Here is a 16510-nt window from a genome sequence, read left to right as displayed (position 1 = left end):
CCCCTACGGAGACAGCAGCACTGCCAATACAGGAGCAGAACCGAGCACAGCCAGCAGGCAAGACAGGCAGAGCTGGAGGGGAGACACTCCGTATAGCTTTAACGGTACTCATAAAAGCATCTCATTTTGAAAAACTAAACATCTGAGACTAATAGAAAAGAGGCACTTCAGTATTTCATACACAGTTTAAACTCTACAGTGAGCAAGTTCATGTTCTCTGAGCAAAGTTAAGATTACTGGGTGACTAAAATTCATTCATAGTATTTCTTTCATCTCCAAGTTTCAAATCAACATTCTTTTGAAGAAAATAAAGATCTCTGTTTAAAAGTTCAGGGTAAGAAGAACCAGTTGCCACCCAAGCCCACACTGGAGGTCACTTTCCCTCAGCAGCAGATGGGCCACTCAAAATGCCGACATTCTACCTCAAACCACCCTCAAGCGCTCCTAGCAACTAGATTTTGTTTTGTTTTGTTTTGTTTTGTTTTAACTTAATAAAGAAATATGGACCTGCTGTTAAACTGAATTATTGTAACCTCTGGAAGATGCTGCTTGCATCCTGACAAGGGAAATGGCGCCAAGCGGCCTTGTTCATTCACCGTTAACCGCAGCGCTCGTGCCACGTGCAGGGCCTAGATACGGAGGTTTTCAAAATACAAGTGACTGAGGCTGGCGTGAAACTTAGGGGAGGCTATGAGTGGTTCTTCCGTCTCGAGGGACAGTGTCTGCACTGCACGTGTGGACACGTGCACCCCGAGGGTGGGTGTCTCTGCAGTGAGGGGCCACCAGGAAGCATAGTGCGTGTGGGTTACTGAGGACGGGGACACAAGCAACTCAGTGGATTCCTTCCCTGAAACACGAAAGGGCGCAACAGATTCACGGTGTACTAGAGGGCGGCCACGAGGCCGGGTCAACGGTAAAAGCAATGTGACGTCACAGTGAAGCTCGCTCAGTTCAGTCCACCTCCTCAGAGGTGGCGGTCAGCTGGCCCCTGCCTTGCCGCCTGATGCCGACCGGCTTCCCCGCTGACCGGAAGCTCCAGTGGGAGCTGCTGCCTGAGCTCGCCAGGCTGGTGTGTGTGTACTTGGTAGAGCCCTTCGTATCATCCTCCCAAGCGGACCAGACTAGGAAGCCACTTGGGCCGTCGTTGGCATCGGGCGCCACGTCGTCAGCAGTAAGTTTTAGAGGGTCCCAACCTTCGACCTGATCTGGGTTTTTCGGCTGAATGTTCGGCTTCAAAACCAATGTGACCCAAGTTCCTGATTTCTTCTCTACCTTCAACTCTTCTTTTAGTAGTAGATTACTTCCTTTGGACTTGGGGGATTTCTATGTCTCGTGTAGATTCTGTTCGTCGTCATCTTTGTTAAACAGAGACGTTACTTCTTTTCAACCTCTGAGACTCGATCCCGGCACCGGGGTGGTTGCTGGTGCCAGCGATGCCCCTTGAGGGGGTCCTCCTCCTCGTGTGTGTGGGGGGGGGTGGAGGGGGTGGCTAGTCCACAAGTACCTTATTGTGACTCAGCTTAAACAACTCGAGTGTCCGACCGCTCAGCGTAGTGTCACCCTCGGACTGAGACATATTGGGGAATTTTTACACAATATGATAGGATGTCTGGAACTTACATTCAACTACTCCAGTAGGGATTAAAAGGAGAGGGGCAAACCAAGATTATTGATAATTTCCGGGGCTCCTTACAGGTTTTCATGATCCTCCTCTCTGTATGTTTGAAAATGTCTGTATCAGAGGCATTTTAAAACAAAAACAAAAACAAAAACCCAGCAAATTATTATGAGACAAATAGGGTCACAAAATGGGAATAAAATAATGTGGCATAGCAGGAGAGTTTACAGTGTGTACTTAGAGAGAAGAGCAGAGTAACCACAGCACTGCTGGACAGGCCCTGTTCTACACTTTCCAAATCGAAGCTTTCCACTCCTTACATGACCTTTCTGACAAGCAGAATCATCCTCCCTTTACACATGAGAACACTGAAGCACAGAAACGGTAAGTCACACAAGTTTGTGGCCTGAGAATATAGTTGAGTTGTTACAGGGCTTGCCTACTCTGTTCAAGGCCCTGGCTGGCATCCTTGCTTCCTTGCTTGCATATTTTTTCATTCATTCACTTACTTTTTTTTTTTTTTTTTTTTTTTGAGACAGGGTTTCTCTGTATCACCCTGGCTGTCCTAGACTTGCTTTATAGTCCAGGCTGTCCTAGAATTTACAGACATCTACCTTCCCAAGGGCTGGGATTACAGGCATGCACCACCCTGCCTGGCTCCAAAGCCCTGGATTCTCCCTCCAGCACCCCACGTGAAAGTAGGTGTGCTGGAACCTCTGGGACCCCAGGACCTGGGAGGCGAAGGTAGCAACATTAAAGTTCAAGGTCATCCTCTGCTACTTAAAGTCAGCAAAAACTTACAATTCTCTCAGGGGCTTTAAAAAACAAGACTACCAAACAACAACAGAAAGATCTTGAGGGGTTTTCATAGGCCTTGGGACTTCCCTTCCAAAAATACATATTTTTTTCCCATATCTGACTTGAGATTTTCTTCTTTTTGGCATTTTAAAATCACTTTAACGTCCATTTATTTATTTAGAAGTTGGGTGTGAGGAGGCAGGTCAAAAGCTTGCGGGAGTCAGCTCTTACCTTCCAGCATGTGAGTTTCAGGGACTGAACTCAGGTTATCACACTTGGTGACCAGCACCTTTCCTGACTCAGCCATCTCATCCTGCTATTTACTTTTTTGTTTTGTTTTGTTTTGTTTTTTTGTTTTTTTTTTCCTGTTTTTGAAACAGGAGCTCACAAAATCCACATTATCCTTGAAATCTCAGTGTAGGTGAAGATCACCATAAACCTCTGAGTTTACTGCCTTCACCTTCAGGATGCTGGGTTTACAGCCATGCATATATGGTGCTGAGAATCCAATACAGGTCTTTGTGTATCCTAGGCTAGCACTTGACTGAGCTACATCTCTGGACCCTTGCTGCTTGCTTCTTTCTTTTTTCCTTCTTTCTTTCTTTCTTTCTTTCTTTCTTTCTTTCTTTCTTTCTTTCTTTCTTCCTTCCTTCCTTCCTTCCTTCCTTCCTTTCTTTCTTTCCTTCTTTCTCTTTCTTTCTTTCTTCCTTCTTTCTCTGTCTCTCTCTCTCCCTTCCTTTCTTTTCCTCCATTTCTTTCTTTCTTCCTCTCTTTTCCTGGGGTCTAATCTGTGTGTCAAACCCAGAGAACCAAACATGTGTAAGACAAGTGCTGTACCACTGAATTCTCTGCTCTTACACACCTCACTTGTTAGCTATAGAAAGTAGTTGAGGGCTGGGCACTGTGGTGCAATGCCTATAATCCCAGCACTCTGGGAGGCAGAGGCAGGCAGATTGCTGTGAGTTACAGGCCAGCCTGGTCTACAAATCGAGTCCAGGACAGCCAGGGCTATACAGAGAAACCCTGTCTACAAGACAAGACAAGAAACCCTAATCTTACTACTCAGGCAGAGCTGGCCTCAAACTCTCATTCTTAGTACCTAAGCCTCTTGAGTATTAAGAAAACAGTAGAGCACCACCGTGTCAGGCTTGGTGTATAAGTACTAGTTGTTCTTTTAGTGGGATAGGGTCTTACATGTTGTTCAAACTTGCCTGGAACTCTTAATATTCCCATTGCAGTCCTATCAGTTCTGGGAGCCCAGGCTTGGCCATACATCCATGATTTGAACTCATGTTTTTGAGTTTAATTTCTGTACTGAGAGGTCCTTTAGAGCTAGGGGTGCTGGTGCACATCTTTCATCCCAGCATTGGGAAGGCAGAGGTGAGAGCATCTCTGAGTTCGAGGCCAGCCTGGTCTACAGAGCAAATTCCAGGACAGCCAAGGCTGCTCTTTATTTGGTACATTGCTACGGCCAGCGGAGCCTGTTATTAGTGGGGGATAGAAGAGAATCCGAACCTGTGAAAAGATGAGCTGAGAGAAAAGAATGAGTCCAAGCAAACAGGTGCTTGTCAAGGACTAACTTTACTGAGCAGAATCAGCTTTTATAAAGAGTTCAGGATGAGGAAGTAGGGTGGGTGAAAAATTACAAATTCTTCTCGGCCAGGGGCCTGAAACATCTTGTGATAATCCACGATTCTGTGAGCACATCTCTGCTGTTACCAAGCAGTATGTTTACTGCACGTAAGGGAACAGGCAAGTTGAGGCAGTTTGATGAGTTTCCACAGGTGGTCTCTGACATCTCCAAGCAGTATGTTTACTGCAGGTAAGGGAACGGGCATCTCCAAGCAGTATGTTTACTGCAGGTAAGGGAACGGGCATCTCCAAGCAGTATGTTTACTGCAGGTAAGGGAACGGGCATCTCCAAGCAGTATGTTTACTGCAGGTAAGGGAACGGGCAAGTTGAGGCAAGTTGGTTAGCTCCTACAGGTGGTCTCTGAAGTTGGCGAGCTCCCTCAGGTGGTGCCTGACAGTACATACGTGTGTGCCCATGCCATAGCAGGTATGGGAAGGTCAGAAGAGAATGTGCAGGAGGTCTGAGATCAAAATGAAGTCATCAGGGTGGGCTGCAAGTTACCTTTATCTGCTACTGTATTTCCTCAGCTCCACTGGGGTTCCAGTCCTTGGGGTTCCTCTCCACCTGTGAGCCATATACTTGCTGCTTCGTGGGTTTTGTTAGGGGGTAGTCAGATCAAACCCAAGGCGATGGTGCACGCTGCTTGGTAAGCCTCTGCATTGAGCTACATCCCCCAACCTTGCTGCTTCTATTGGGCCATTTCTAGTGCCTCCCAGAGTCCCATCTGACTCCCAAGGACTCCAGTGCTCCACAGAACTCCCCACCAGAGCTCTAAATCCTTTGGCCTCACCCAGAGGACAGAAATAAAACAGACTGAAGGGAATTTAGAGTGGATAAAAGATTCATCATGACAGTTCTGTATCCCATTGGTATGTAATAAATACTGTTCAAAGTATACTGTTTGCATACTTTAACTTCCTATTCCTGCATTTACAGTGAATCAACAATTGCTACTCCCCCAATGTCACTCAAGGGAATGGGGTTTGAAAAGCTGTCCCTAAACCAGGCATAATGGCAAACACTTTTAATCCCAGCACCTGGGAAGCAGAGGCAGGTGGATCTCTGTAAATTGGAGACCAGCCAGGGCTACAAATTGAGACCCCACCTTACCGATAGAAAAGAGACACTCCCCTTAATTGTTGTTAAGTTGTAATTGTGATATTGGTAGTATTGTAATTTTCAAGTCCCTGTCTGTTAACAAAGCATATTGGGGAATTTTTACACAATATGATAGGATGTCTGGAATTTACATTCAAGTTCTCCAGTAGGGATTAAAAAAAGAGGGGCAAACCAAGATTATTGATAATTCCCGGGGCTCCTTATAGGTTTTCATGATCCTCCTCTCTGTATGTTTGAAAATGTCTGTATCAGAGGCATTTTAAAACAAAACAAAACAAAAACAAAAATCCCCAGTAAATTACAACATGACCCGTAGTCGTACAGAATGCGAATAAAATAATGTGGCATAGCAGGAGAGTTTACAGTGTGTACTTAGAGAGAAGAGCTAGTAACCACAGCACTGCTGGACAGGCCCTGTTCTACACTTTCCAAATCGAAGCTTTCCACTCCTTACATGACCTTTCTTACAATCAGAATCATCATCCCTTTACACATGAGAACACTGAAGCACAGAAACGGTAAGTCACACAAGTTTGTGGCCTGAGAATATAGTTGAGTTGTTACAGGGCTTGCCTACTCTGTTCAAGGCCCTGGCTGGCGTCCTTGCTTCCTTGCTTGCATATTTTTTCATTCATTCACTTACTTTTTTTTTTTTTTTTTTTTTAGACAGGGTTTCTCCGTATCTCCCTGGCTGTCCTAGACTTGCTTTATAGTCCAGGCTGTCCTAGAATTTACAGACATCTACCTTCCCAAGGGCTGGGATTACAGGCATGCACCACCATGCCTGGCTCCAAAGCCCTGGATTCAAGCTCCAGCACCCCATGTGAAAGTAGGTGTGCTGGAACCTCTGGGACCCCAGGACCTGGGAGGTGAAGGTAGCAACATTGAAGTTCAAGGTCATCCTCTGCTACTTAAAGTCAGCAAAAACTTACAATTCTCTCAGGGGCTTTAAAAAACAAAAGACTACCAAACAACAACAGAAAGATCAGGAGGGGTTTTCATAGGCCTTGGGACTTCCCTTCCAAAAATACATATTTTGTTTTCCCATATCTGACTTGAGATTTTCTTCTTTTTGGCATTTTAAAATCACTTTAACGTCCATTTATTTATTTAGGAGTTGGGTGTGAGGAGGCAGGTCAGAAGCTTGCGGGAGTCAGCTCTTACCTTCCAGCATGGGAGTTTCAGGGACTGAACTCAGGTTATCACACTTGGTGACCAGCACCTTTCCTGACTCAGCCATCTCATCCTGCTTTTTTCTTTTCGTTTTTTTTTTTTTTCTTTTTTATTTCTTTTTTTGCGTTTTTGAAACAGGAGCCCACAAAATTCTCATTATCCTTGAAATCTCAGTGTAGGTAAAAATCACCATAAACCTCTGAGCTTCCTGCCTTCACCTTCAGGATGCTGGGTTTACAACCATGCATATATGGTGCTGAGAATCCAACACAGGTCTTTGTATATCCTAGGCTAGCACTTGACTGAGCTACATCTCTGGACCCTTGCTGCTTTTCTTTTCTTTTCTTTACTTTTCTTTTCTTTTCTTTTTTTCTTTTTTCTTTCTCTTTCTTTTCTTTCTTTATTTCTCACTCTCCCTTCCTTCCTTTCTGTTTCTCCCTTTCTCTTTCTCTCTCTCTCTCTCTCTCTCTCTCTCCCTCTCTCTTTTTTCCTGTGGTCTAATCTGTGTATCAAAACCAGAGAACCAAACACGTGTAATACAAGTGCTGTGACACTGAATTCTCTGTTCTTAAACACCTCACTTGTAAGCTATAGAAAGTAGTTGAGGGCTGGGCACTGTGGTGCAATGCCTATAATCCCAGCACTCTGGGAGGCAGAGGCAGGCAGATTGCTGTGAGTTAGAGGAGAGCCTGGTCTACAAATCGAGTCCAGGACAGCCAGGGCTACACAGAAAAACCCTGTCTACAAGACAAGAAACCCTAATCTTACTACTCAGGCAGAGCTGGCCTCAAACTCTCACTCTTAGTACCTAAGCCTCTTGAGTATTAAGATAACAGTAGAGCACCACCGTGTCAGGCTTGGTGTATAAGTACTAGTTGTTCTTTTAGTGGGATAGGGTCTTACATGTTGTTCAGACTTGCCTGGAACCCTTAATATTCCCATTGCAGTCCTATGAGTTCTGGAATCCCAGGCTTGGCCATATGTCATGGTTTGAACTCATGTTTTTGAGTTCAATTTCTCTACTGAGAGACCCTTTAGAGTTAGGGGTGCTGGTGCACATCTTTCATCCCAGCACTGGGAAGGCAGAGGTGAGAGCATCTCTGAGTTTGAGGCCAGCCTGGTCTACAGGGCAAATTCCAGGACAGCCAAGGCTGCTGTTTATTTGGTACATATGTGTGTTCCTATGCCATAGCAGGTGTGTGAGGGTCAGAGGAGAACATGCAGGAGGTCTGAGATCAAAATGAATTCATCAGGGTGGGCTGCAAGTTACCTTTATCTGCTACTGTATTTCCTCAGCTCCACTGGGGTTCCAGTCCTTGGGGTTCCTCTCCACCTGTGAGCCATGTACTTGCTGCTTCGTGGGTTTTGTTAGGGGGTAGTCAGATCAAACCCAAGGCGATGGTGCATGCTGCTTGGTAAGCCTCTGCATTGAGCTACATCCCTAAACCTTGCTGCTTCCTTTGGGCACTTTCTAGTGCCTCCCAGAGTCCCATCTGCTCAACCAAGGGCTCCAGTGCTCCACAGAACTCCCCACCAGAGCTCTAAATCCTTTGGCCTCACCCAGAGGACAGAAATAAAACAGACTGAAGGGAATTTAGAGTGGATAAAAGATTCATCATGACAGTTCTGTATCCCATTGGTATGTTATAAATACTGTTCAAAGTATACTGTTTGCATACTTTAACTTCCTATTCCTGCATTTACAGTGAATCAACAATTGCTACTCCCCCAATGTCACTCAAGGGAATGGGGTTTGAAAAGCTGTCCCTAAACCAGGCATAATAGCACACACTTTTAATCCCAGCACCTGGGAAGCAGAGGCAGGTGGATCTCTGTAAATTGGAGACCAGCCAGGGCTACAAATTGAGACCCCACCTTACCGATAGAAAAGAGACACTCCCCTTAATTGTTGTTAAGTTGTAATTGTGATATTGGTAGTATTGTAATTTTCAAGTCCCTGTCTGTTAACGAAGCATATTGGGGAATTTTTACACAATATGATAGGATGTCTGGAATTTACATTCAACTTCTCCAGTAGGGATTAAAAGGAGAGGGGCAAACCAAGATTATTGATAATTTCCGGGGCTCCTTACAGGTTTTCATGATCCTCCTCTCTGTATGTTTGAAAATGTCTGTATCAGAGGCATTTTAAAACAAAACAAAACAAAAACAAAAATCCCCAGTAAATTACAACATGACCCGTAGTCGTACAGAATGCGAATAAAATAATGTGGCATAGCAGGAGAGTTTACAGTGTGTACTTAGAGAGAAGAGCTAGTAACCACAGCACTGCTGGACAGGCCCTGTTCTACACTTTCCAAATCGAAGCTTTCCACTCCTTACATGACCTTTCTTACAATCAGAATCATCCTCCCTTTACACATGAGAACACTGAAGCACAGAAACGGTAAGTCACACAAGTTTGTGGCCTCAGAATATAGTTCACTTGTTACAGGGCTTGCCTACTCTGTTCAAGGCCCTGGCTGGCGTCCTTGCTTCCTTGCTTGCATATTTTTTCATTCATTCACTTACTTTTTTTTTTTTTTTTTAGACAGGGTTTCTCTGTATCACCCTGGCTGTCCTAGACTTGCTTTATAGTCCAGGCTGTCCTGGAATTTACAGACATCTAACTCCCCAAGGGCTGGGATTACAGGCATGCACCACCATGCCTGGCTCCAAAGCCCTGGATTCTCGCTCCAGCTACCCACCTGAAAGTAGGTGTGCTGGAACCTCTGGGACCCCAGGACCTGGGAGGTGAAGGTAGCAACATTAAAGTTCAAGGTCATCCTCTGCTACTTAAAGTCAGCAAAAACTTACAATTTTCTCAGGGGCTTTAAAAAACAAAAGACTACCAAACAACAACAGAAAGATCAGGAGGGGTTTTCATAGGCCTTGGGACTTCCCTTCCAAAAATACATATTTTTTCCATATCTGACTTGAGATTTTCTTCTTTTTGTCATTTCAAAATCACTTCAACGTCCATTTATTTATTTAGGAGTTGGGTGTGAGGAGGCAGGTCAGAAGCTTGCGGGAGTCAGCTCTTACCTTACAGCATGTGAGTTTCAGGGACTGAACTCAGGTTATCACACTTGGTGACCAGCACCTTTCCTGACTCAGCCATCTCATCCTGCTTTTTTCTTTTCGATTTTTTTTTTCTTTTTTTCCTGTTTTTGAAACAGGAGCTCACAAAATCCACACTTTCCTTGAAATCTCAGTGTAGGTGAAGATCACCATAAACCTCTGAGTTTACTGCCTTCACCTTCAGGATGCTGGGTTTACAGCCATGCATATATGGTGCTGAGAATCCAACACAGGTCTTTGTGTATCCTAGGCTAGCACTTGACTGAGCTACATCTCTGGACCCTTGCTGCTTTTCTTTTCTTTTCTTTTCTTTTCTTTTCTTTTCTTTTCTTTTCTTTTCTTTTCCTTTCTTCTTTCTCTTTCTTTCACTCTCTTTCTTTTCTTTTTTTATTTCTCACTCTCCCTTCCTTTCTTTTTCTCCCCCCCCCTCTCTCCCCACCCTCTCTTTTTTCCTGTGGTCTAATCTGTGTGTCAAACCCAGAGAACGAAACACATGTAAGACAAGTGCTGTACCATTGAATTCTCTGCTCTTAAACACCTCACTTGTTAGCTATAGAAAGTAGTTGAGGGCTGGGCACTGTGGTGCAATGCCTATAATCCCAGCACACTGGGAGGCAGAGGCAGGCACTTTGCTGTAAGTTAGAGGCCATCCTGGTCTACAAATTGTGTCCAGGACAGCCAGGGCTACACAGAGAAACCCTGTCTACAAGACAAGACAAGAAACCCTAATCTTACTACTTAGGCAGAGCTGGCCTCAAACTCTCACTCTTAGTACCTAAGCCTCTTGAGTATTAAGATAACAGTAGAGCACCACCGTGTCAGGCTTGGTGTATAAGTACTAGTTGTTCTTTTAGTGGGATAGGGTCTTACAAGTTGTTCAGACTGGCCTGGAACTCTTAATATTCCCATTGCAGTCCTATGAGTTCTGGGAGCCCAGGCTTGGCCATGCATCCATGATTTGAACTCATGTTTTTGAGTTCAATTTCTGTACTGAGAGGCCCTTTAGAGCTAGGGGTCCTGGTGCACATCTTTCATCCCAGCACTGGGAAGGCAGAGGTGAGAGCATCTCTGAGTTCGAGGCCAGCCTGGTCTACAAAGCAAATTCCAGGATAGCCAAGGCTGCTGTTTATTTATAAACATACGTGTGTGCCCGTGCCATAGCAGGTGTATGAAGGTCAGAGGAGAACGTGCAGGAGGTCTGAGATCAAAATGAAGTCATCAGGGTGGGCTGCAAGTTACCTTTATCTGCTACTGTATTTCCTCACCTCCACTGGGGTTCCAGTCCTTGGGGTTCCTCTCCACCTGTGAGCCATGTACTTGCTGCTTCGTGGGTTTTGTTTGGGGGTAGTCAGATCAAACCCAAGGCGATGGTGCACGCTGCTTGGTAAGCCTCTTCCACTGAGCTACATCCCTAAACTTTGATGCTTCTATTGGGCCATTTCTAGTGCCTCCCAGAGTCCCATATGACACCCAAGGACTCCAGTGCTCCACAGAACTCCCCAACAGAGCTCTAAATCCTTTTGGCTTCACTCAGAGGACAGAAATAAAACAGACTGAAGGGAATTTAGAGTGGATAAAAGATTCATCATGACAGTTCTGTATCCCACTGGTATGTGATAAATACTGTTCAAATTATACTGTTTGCATACTTTAACTTCCTATTCCTGCATTTACAGTGAATCAACAATCGCTACTCCCCCAATGTCACTCAAGGGAATGGGGTTTGAAAAGCTGTCCCTAAACCAGGCATAATGGCACACACTTTTAATCCCAGCACCTGGGAAGCAGAGGCAGGTGGATCTCTGTAAATTGGAGGCCAGCCAGGGCTACAAAGTGAGACCCCATCTCTCGGAAAGAAAAGAGACACTCCCCTTAATTATTGTTAAGTTGTAATTGTGAAAATGGTAGTATTGTAATTTTCAAGTCCCTGTCTGTTAACAAAGCATATTGGGGAATTTTTACACAATATGATAGGATGTCTGGAATTTACATTCAACTACTCCAGTAGGGATTAAAAAGAGAGGGGCAAACCAAGATTATTGATAATTTCCGGGGCTCCTTACAGGTTTTCATGATCCTCCACTCTGTATGTTTGAAAATGTCTGTATCAGAGGCATTTTAAAACAAAACAAAACAAAAACAAAAATCCCCAGTAAATTACAACATGACCCGTAGTCGTACAGAATGCGAATAAAATAATGTGGCATAGCGGGAGAGTTTACAGTGTGTACTTAGAGAGAAGAGCTAGTAACCACAGCACTGCTGGACAGGCCCTGTTCTACACTTTCCAAATCGAAGCTTTCTACTCCTTACATGACCTTTCTGACAAGCAGAATCATCCTCCCTTTACACATGAGAACACTGAAGCACAGAAACGGTAAGTCAAACAAGTTTGTGGCCTGAGAATATAGTTCACTTGTTACAGGGCTTGCCTACTCTGTTCAAGGCCCTGGCTGGCATCCTTGCTTCCTTGCTTGCATATTTTTTCATTCATTCAATTACTTTTTTTTTTTTTTTTTAGACAGGGTTTCTCCGTATCTCCCTGGCTGTCCTAGACTTGCTTTGTAGTCCAGGCTGTCCTGGAATTTACAGACATCTAACTCCCCAAGGGCTGGGATTACAGGCATGCACCACCATGCCTGGCTCCAAAGCCCTGGATTCAAGCTCCAGCTACCCACCTGAAAGTAGCTGTGCTGGAACCTCTGGGACCCCAGGACCTGGGAGGTGAAGGTAGCAACATTAAAGTTCAAGGTCATCCTCTGCTACTTAAAGTCAGCAAAAACTAACAATTTTCTCAGGGTTTTTAAAAAACAAAAGACTACCAAACAACAACAGAAAGATCTTGAGGGGTTTTCATAGGCCTTGGGACTTCCCTTCCAAAAATACATATTTTGTTTTCCCATATCTGACTTGAGATTTTCTTCTTTTTGGCATTTTAAAATACTTTAACATCCATTTATTTATTTAGGAGTTGGGTGTAAGGAGGCAGGTCAGAAGCTTGCGGGAGTCAGCTCTTACCTTCCAGCATGGGAGTTTCAGGGACTGAACTCAGGTTATCACACTTGGTGACCAGCACCTTTCCTGACTCAGCCATCTCATCCTGCTTTTTTCTTTTCGTTTTTCTTTTCTTTCTTTCTTTTTTCTTTTTCTTTTTTTTTTTTTTTTTTTTTTTTTGCATTTTTGAAATGGGAGCCCACAAAATCCACATTTTCCTTGAAATCTCAGTGTAGGTGAAGATCACCATAAACCTCTGAGCTTCCTGCCTTCACCTTCCAGATGCTGGGTTTACAACCATGCATATATGGTGCTGAGAATCCAACACAGGTCTTTGTGTATCCTAGGCTAGCACTTGACTGAGCTACATCTCTGGACCCTTGCTGCTTTTCTTTTCTTTTTTCTTTCTCTTTCTTTTCTTTCTTTCTCTCTCTTTTCTTTCTTTATCTCTCACTCTCCCTTCCTTCCTTTCTGTTTCTCCCTCTCTCTCTCTCCCTCTCTCTCTCCCCACCCTCTCTTTTTTCTCTGTGGTCTAATCTGTGTGTCAAACCCAGAGAACCAAACACGTGTAAGACAAGTGCTGTACCACTGAATTCTCTGCTCTTACACACCTCACTTGTTAGCTATAGAAAGTAGTTGAGGGCTGGGCACTGTGGTGCAATGCCTATAATCCCAGCACTCTGGGAGGCAGAGGCAGGCACTTTGCTGTAAGTTAGAGGCCAGCCTGGTCTACAAATCGAGTCCAGGACAGCCAGGGCTACACAGAGAAACCCTGTCTACAAGACAAGACAAGAAACCCTAATCTTACTACTCAGGCAGAGCTGGCCTCAAACTCTCACTCTTAGTACCTAAGCCTCTTGAGTATTAAGATAACAGTAGAGCACCACCATGTCAGGCTTTGTGTATAAGTACTAGTTGTTCTTTTAGTGGGATAGGGTCTTACATGTTGTTCAGACTTGCCTGGAACCCTTAATATTCCTATTGCAGTCCTATGAGTTCTGGAAGCCCAGGCTTGGCCATATGTCCATGATTTGAACTCATGTTTTTTAGTTCAATTTCTCTACTGAGAGACCCTTTAGAGTTAGGGGTGCTGGTGCACATCTTTCATCCCAGCACTGGGAAGGCAGAGGTGAGAGCATCTCTGAGTTTGAGGCCAGCCTGGTCTACAGGGCAAATTCCAGGACAGCCAAGGCTGCTGTTTATTTGGTACATATGTGTGTTCCCATGCCATAGCAGGTGTGTGAGGGTCAGAGGAGAACGTGCAGGAGGTCTGAGATCAAAATGAAGTCATCAGAGTGGGTTGCAAGTTACCTTTATCTGCTACTGTATTTCCTCAGCTCCACTGGGGTTCCAGTCCTTGGGGTTCCTCTCCACCTGTGAGCCATGTACTTGCTGCTTCGTGGGTTTTGTTAGGGGGTAGTCAGATCAAACCCAAGGTGATGGTGCATGCTGCTTGGTAAGCCTCTGCACTGAGCTACATCCCTAAACCTTGCTGCTTCCTTTGGGCCATTTCTAGTGCCTCCCAGAGTCCCATCTGCTCAACCAAGGGCTCCAGTGCTCCACAGAACTCCCCACCAGAGCTCTAAATCCTTTGGCCTCACTCAGAGGACTGAAATAAAACAGACTGAAGGGAATTTAGAGTGGATAAAAGATTCATCATGACAGTTCTGTATCCCATTGGTATGTAATAAATACTGTTCAAAGTATACTGTTTGCATACTTTAACTTCCTATTCCTGCATTTACAGTGAATCAACAATTGCTACTCCCCCAATGTCACTCAAGGGAATGGGGTTTGAAAAGCTGTCCCTAAACCAGGCATAATGGCACACACTTTTAATCCCAGCACCTGGGAAGCAGAGGCAGGTGGATCTCTGTAAATTGGAGACCAGCCAGGGCTACAAATTGAGACCCCACCTTACCGATAGAAAAGAGACACTCCCCTTAATTGTTGTTAAGTTGTAATTGTGATATTGGTAGTATTGTAATTTTCAAGTCCCTGTCTGTTAACAAAGCATATTGGGGAATTTTTACACAATATGATAGGATGTCTGGAAGTTGAATTACATTCAAGTTCTCCAGTAGGGATTAAAAAAAGAGGGGCAAACCAAGATTATTGATAATTCCCGGGGCTCCTTATAGGTTTTCATGATCCTCCTCTCTGTATGTTTGAAAATGTCTGTATCAGAGGCATTTTAAAACAAAACAAAACAAAAACAAAAATCCCCAGTAAATTACAACATGACCCGTAGTCGTACAGAATGCGAATAAAATAATGTGGCATAGCGGGAGAGTTTACAGTGTGTACTTAGAGAGAAGAGCTAGTAACCACAGCACTGCTGGACAGGCCCTGTTCTACACTTTCCAAATCGAAGCTTTCTACTCCTTACATGACCTTTCTGACAAGCAGAATCATCCTCCCTTTACACATGAGAACACTGAAGCACAGAAACGGTAAGTCACACAAGTTTGTGGCCTCAGAATATAGTTCACTTGTTACAGGGCTTGCCTACTCTGTTCAAGGCCCTGGCTGGCGTCCTTGCTTCCTTGCTTGCATATTTTTTCATTCATTCACTTACTTTTTTTTTTTTTAGACAGGGTTTCTCTGTATCACCCTGGCTGTCCTAGACTTGCTTTATAGTCCAGGCTGTCCTGGAATTTACAGACATCTAACTCCCCAAGGGCTGGGATTACAGGCATGCACCACCATGCCTGGCTCCAAAGCCCTGGATTCTCGCTCCAGCTACCCACGTGAAAGTAGCTGTGCTGGAACCTCTGGGACCCCAGGACCTGGGAGGTGAAGGTAGCAACATTAAAGTTCAAGGTCATCCTCTGCTACTTAAAGTCAGCAAAAACTTACAATTCTCTCAGGGGCTTTAAAAAACAAAAGACTACCAAACAACAACAGAAAGATCAGGAGGGGTTTTCATAGGCCTTGGGACTTCCCTTCCAAAAATACATATTTTTTCCATATCTGACTTGAGATTTTCTTCTTTTTGTCATTTCAAAATCACTTCAACGTCCATTTATTTATTTAGGAGTTGGGTGTGAGGAGGCAGGTCAGAAGCTTGCAGGAGTCAGCTCTTACCTTACAGCATGTGAGTTTCAGGGACTGAACTCAGGTTATCACACTTGGTGACCAGCACCTTTCCTGACTCAGCCATCTCATCCTGCTTTTTTCTTTTCGATTTTTTTTTCTTTTTTTCCTGTTTTTGAAACAGGAGCTCACAAAATCCACACTTTCCTTGAAATCTCAGTGTAGGTGAAGATCACCATAAACCTCTGAGTTTACTGCCTTCACCTTCAGGATGCTGGGTTTACAGCCATGCATATATGGTGCTGAGAATCCAACACAGGTCTTTGTGTATCCTAGGCTAGCACTTGACTGAGCTACATCTCTGGACCCTTGCTGCTTTTCTTTTCTTTTCTTTTCTTTTCCTTTCTTCTTTCTCTTTCTTTCACTCTCTTTCTTTTCTTTTTTTATTTCTCACTCTCCCTTCCTTTCTTTTTCTCCCCCCCTCTCTCTCCCCACCCTCTCTTTTTTCCTGTGGTCTAATCTGTGTGTCAAACCCAGAGAACGAAACACATGTAAGACAAGTGCTGTACCATTGAATTCTCTGCTCTTAAACACCTCACTTGTTAGCTATAGAAAGTAGTTGAGGGCTGGGCACTGTGGTGCAATGCCTATAATCCCAGCACACTGGGAGGCAGAGGCAGGCACTTTGCTGTAAGTTAGAGGCCATCCTGGTCTACAAATTGTGTCCAGGACAGCCAGGGCTACACAGAGAAACCCTGTCTACAAGACAAGACAAGAAACCCTAATCTTACTACTTAGGCAGAGCTGGCCTCAAACTCTCACTCTTAGTACCTAAGCCTCTTGAGTATTAAGATAACAGTAGAGCACCACCGTGTCAGGCTTGGTGTATAAGTACTAGTTGTTCTTTTAGTGGGATAGGGTCTTACAAGTTGTTCAGACTGGCCTGGAACTCTTAATATTCCCATTGCAGTCCTATGAGTTCTGGGAGCCCAGGCTTGGCCATGCATCCATGATTTGAACTCATGTTTTTGAGTTCAATTTCTGTACTGAGAGGCCCT

Source organism: Meriones unguiculatus, chromosome X, assembly GCF_030254825.1.
Source record: "Meriones unguiculatus strain TT.TT164.6M chromosome X, Bangor_MerUng_6.1, whole genome shotgun sequence".
Taxonomy (NCBI): Eukaryota; Metazoa; Chordata; class Mammalia; order Rodentia; family Muridae; genus Meriones; species Meriones unguiculatus.
This window is presented reverse-complemented; position numbering follows the sequence as displayed.